This window comes from Tarenaya hassleriana, unplaced genomic scaffold (genome assembly GCF_000463585.1).
Source record: "Tarenaya hassleriana unplaced genomic scaffold, ASM46358v1 Cleome30, whole genome shotgun sequence".
NCBI classification, from domain to species: Eukaryota; Viridiplantae; Streptophyta; class Magnoliopsida; order Brassicales; family Cleomaceae; genus Tarenaya; species Tarenaya hassleriana.
In genome coordinates, this window is record NW_010966178.1 from 662,844 (window position 1) to 668,082 (window position 5,239).

At 34.0% G+C, this 5,239-nt stretch overlaps 1 long non-coding RNA gene across 1 annotated transcript; it reads left to right on the top strand.

The window, feature by feature from the left end:
* Positions 1-2,082: 2,082 nt before the first annotated feature.
* On the top strand, positions 2,083-3,810 carry LOC104820320. Its single transcript, XR_772917.1, has 2 exons — positions 2,083-2,156; positions 3,334-3,810. It is a non-coding gene; the product is annotated as an uncharacterized LOC104820320 (long non-coding RNA).
* Positions 3,811-5,239: the final 1,429 nt, after the last annotated feature.

The window sequence follows — 5,239 nt, forward strand, 5'->3', positions numbered from 1 at the left end:
AATCGGTATATGTATATGTATATGTATGACGATATTCAATATTGAAACATATAAAAAAATAAACAAATTAAAGAAATTAAAACATGGTGTCACATGTTTTTTTTTATAATATATGATCGACAGAATTCGAACTCTTGGATGTGCACAACACTTTGTATTTTCACGACCTCCAAACCACCAACTCATGAAAAAAAAAAGTGTAACTTTTTCCACATGTGATGAGCATTAACTCACTTAGCATTTCAAGTCGAAGATTGAAACACCTCACCCCACACACACACTTCCCTACCACTCTTCATTGACTCATATTTATACAACTTTTTTTTTTAATTTCAAGGCTAAATCATTGATTGTAGAAAAACATCTGTATTTTAAATCATGAAACATCAATACATCTATGCTGATATCTGAATATAATAAAATTGAGTTGTTGTTTTGTTTTTCTAATTTCAAAGATAAAAATTATGCATGAATATCAAAACTTGGGATTGGGTGAGATTGAGAAGGAAAAAAGAGAGCGGGTTGAATCGGTCGAGTCGAGTTTTATGAGCGAACTCGGCCCAAAGATTCATGGATCGGTAAACGTCTTATGGGCCTACTTACTTCACCATAGACTCTTTCGACGTTCATTCAAACGATAATGGGTGAAACCTGAATAAAGCATAGTTAAGGGGCTAAAATGAGATTTTAAAAAAACTTATAGGGGACGACGGAGGGGGATTGGGATGGGCAGACAACGCTACAAAGGGGAAATTTACTCATTCTTCTTTGTTCCTAATAATTGTAGGGGGGGACCCCTTCGAGACTTAAAGACTCTCCTTTCCCCCCTCTTTTCTTTTCTTTTTTCTAATTAATACGGTAAAAAAAAAAAGGAAAATCAAGATTCAATGAAAGAAATCCATACACGATTTCGTGTTATATGAAAAAAAAAATCAAGTATATGGCTAACGATGTCCATAAAATAAGCTTTATCACAAGTAAATATGAGGGCCATGTATATCCAAAATAATAATGAACTCAAAGCGCAATGAACTGTGATTAAAAATAATGATTTAGGTACGCATGCCTAGGGGGTTTCGGCATTGCCCATTTAATTAATTAATTAATTAATTATATTATTATTATTATTATTTAATGCATTGTTTTGACCATTTTATGTCTTAGGAGACTGTGATTCTCCCCGCACGCCCACAAAGTTTCTATTCCCCACAAATCTCCATACTTCTTATTTTAATTTTTAAAAACAAAAATTATCCCAAACCTTGCTATCTCAAAATTTAAAAGGGATAAATCTTCTTAAAAACAAATACTAAAATTTAGGAGATAAAAAAAATCATGTGGGGGGAAACAAAAGCATCTGCCTTTTCATGAAATTGACAAATGGGGAATTCCAGTTACCAAGATTCTCTTAATTTGCTCGAATTCGGTCTCCTCGCCAATTACTATAATAACTTTAATTAGCTGGAATCCTGTATCTAAGTAAATACTGTTTGTACAATAATATATACTATATTATAATAATAATATTAAGAAAAACCACCACATGGTTTCTGACCACACACATACAAGAATCCAAGTCATCTTACTACGAACTCGTTTAGTACCAATAACCAATACCATTTCCTGCTTTTATTACTTCATATTCGATTAAATTTTCTAAAGCATGCTCCTTATTATATGATATAACCATATAACAAAATAATAATATATGACATATATATGTATGTATTGTAGATTACATTGTTATAAGGATAGAAAAAACATGTCGTGAATTAGAGCATGACCCCAATACAATATAATACTCGTGATTATCCATTTTTATCGGGTTAATTTGAGGGGAAATATTAAAAAAATTAAAGGGGGTTTGACCGGTTGACTTGGGAAGGGAGAGTCAGCTGACCGAGGACCACCGTAGGGCAGGGCGGTCAGGTCGGTAGCTGACGTCATATGGTTGGTTATAAGGTCATTTGTGGGCTAATGACACGTCACAATCCCAGAGTCCTAATTGGGCCCGGCCCACCAGGGTTTCCTCTCCCTTTAAAAACCTCTTCCACAATCTTCGTTTCATTCGTCACACTCTCTCTCTCTCTCCGAGATGGAAGAGAGAGAAAAGCTCTCATGGATGAAGAAGAAAACGAGCCAGAAGTGGCTTCTAGGTTAGCATCTCGATCCTATGGTTATATCATCTGTACATATACATATAAACATGCATATTATGCGTATATGTGTGGGTGTGAACTCAGATGTGCATACATACTACTGCATTAGTTAGGGTTATACAAACACACACACACATATGTGTATATATATGTATATATGTACATGTGCCTGCTGTTTCTGCTTGCTGTTGCTGGTTTTTTATATTAGCATGATCCCTGCATGATCATTATGAAACAAAAAAACAAGATCCATGAGCGCTGATGCACATAATACATTTCATCAGCATATATATATATATATACACACACACACACTCGTATATACAAACATGTATGCAAGAAACGTGTAAAATATGTATCGATCTATTTACCGTAATATCTATTCTCTCCCCTCTAGTAGGTTTGCATTTATTTAGTTCATGAGAAGATATTGACAATTAAGTTGAATCTTATTTATGGAATTTTGTGTATGTTTTTTTTTTGGGTGAAATTTTGTGTATGTTTGTGTGTGTGTGTGTATAGGAAATGCATACTTATATGAGATGTTTATATAGGCGTATGAATGCATATCAATACAGAGAGTGAGTTTTTCTCAGTATGTGCGTGTGTTGTGAACATCAGGACATCTAACGGCCTCGTCTCTATTTGTCTACTCACTGCTCTTGTATGTTTACGTTGGCATGTGTATATATGCAATACACCCCCCCCCCCCCCCCCTCACAAGTTAGAAACTTTATCAGTGAAAATACAGACATTCTTCAACGAAGAAGCGGGATTTACCAGCAGAATTACTAAACACGGCGATGTCATGCCCAAACCACCACACACACACACACATATATATATATAACATATATATTGTTTGGGCACTATTTATATATGTGAAATTCAGCGGTTGTAATACATGCAATGTATGAGATTACCATAACATAGACTATTCTTTTACCTTGCTACCAATATTCTTTTACTTTCGATTATTTGTTTGCTCGTATCATTAACCCTTTAACTTGTACTACTCACCGATTTGGATAACATCCGACGGCCTTTATGTCTGTAAACTATACACACACACACATATATATATATATATTGCCGATCCACTTACTGAAAAATTATTGTTGGCTAACTATATATGGGTGTTAATCCACATCATATATCCATGATTCTTGTGCAGGAAATAGTAATGACAAAAATCAAGCAACTACAACTCCCCTTGCATCATGTTGTTTCACCAAGTCCCCTCGTCGTTGCTGTTGTGGCGTTATCCTATCTGAGCTTTAATACGGTATTTTCTTTTTTTTTATCATCTCTTTCATCCATATTCTCACATCATTTTGTGTTTTTTCTTGACCTTGTAAGGCCTTTTCTTGACCTTGTAAGACCCCGTCCCATATATGTCGCCTCTGTCTCTCATCTCTGTGTCCAATCTTTCTGTGTCGTCGTGTCTTCTAAATGTTTATCGAGTTCGTCTTCTCCTCCCTTGTCTATCCCTCCTGAGCTAGTCTCTTTCGGAAATATAATATCCACAATGTTGTTGTATCGTATGTATGTATGATAGTTTTCTTATATGTTTTGTGATTTCCACAATAAATAAAAGTGTCGATACATGTCGGTTATATTTCCCGTATGAATACACGAGCCTGTTTGCATTTATTCTCCATTTAAAAAGGAGGGTAAAAACTCTCGCTTTCGGGGGTCTGCCATGGCAATCAATTACAAATTGGTAGTATGTGGGCAGAAAGAATTATGCCCTCTCTCTCTCTCTCTTGTATCGTGTCCTTTTGTTTTATGTGCTGTTTGGCTGACCGGAAAGTGAGAGAAAATAATAAATATTCTCTCAGAATTTTCTGTGTGTATTTAAGAGCTCTCCTCGTCCACTCGTGACTGTTTCTCGCTTTCTGTACATTTTCCTTTCTCTTCTTTTATTTTTTTGCCCCTTGATAAATGCCCAACTGTCCTTTTGTAATTTTACTCGTAACGAGTGTATCATACGTATTATATACAAGTATACAACTCTCTCTCTCTCTCTCTCTATATATATATATATTTATATATATATATAATGTAGCAACTTGTATATCATCAAACAGCGAGCTTCATTTAAACGAAGCCGAAAGACATATGCAACAGAAGGGATCATCTTATACTCCATCCGTTTCAAAATAATTGCAGTTTTAGATTATTTTATATGTTTCAAAATATTTTTAGTTTTATATTTTTCAAGACATTTTTTTATAATAGTTTCTAATTTTATCCCTACTAAATTTTAATACATTATTAATGGTTACATTGTTTTTATCATTAAATAATAATGGTGTATATGACTTTTGATTCATTTTCTAAAAAAATGTGAAATAATTTAAAACAACAAATATTTTGAAACGGAGGGAGGGGTATCTTTTTAGACCTCAAGGGTTGAAATGGTAAATGAATCGAACATCCGCTGTTAGAGAAACCATGACGTTGTGATTTGTATGTAGTTGCAAGTTGCAACGTTTGTCCAATTATTCAAATTAAAAACTATTAGGAGTTTGTCCAATTATTCATGCATATATATATATAAAGGGTTGAAATATCTCTAACAGAGGAAAAGCTGACTCGCCCTTTCGTGTTGTTGCATATACGAGAATAAATGCGATTTCCATCATTTTTCCATTCCTCGTAAGCCCATATGGACAGATCATGGTAGTTCTTTATAACATTTTCATGTGTATATATGTATATACACTGTTGTTTTGTTACCCCTTAATTCCAATCTCTTTTCAACTGTCGTGACATACGCGTACGCAATGCCTAATTTTGTTCATGGAATATATATATATATATATACACACATACGTGTATGCTAAATTGCTACTCATAGTTTCATAGCAAATAAAAAACTTGGTGTTCCGTTTTATTTTATATCTTTGAGAACCAAATAAATCCTTTTTAAAAAAAAATAATTTTGTCTACCGAAGAGATAACGAGGATACTAGATTTCTGATCTAACCTCTGATAGCTACATTTCCCTAACTCAATTATCACACCTTTATTTCTATTATTTCTTTCGTTTTCGGATTATATAGCTAATTTGACGC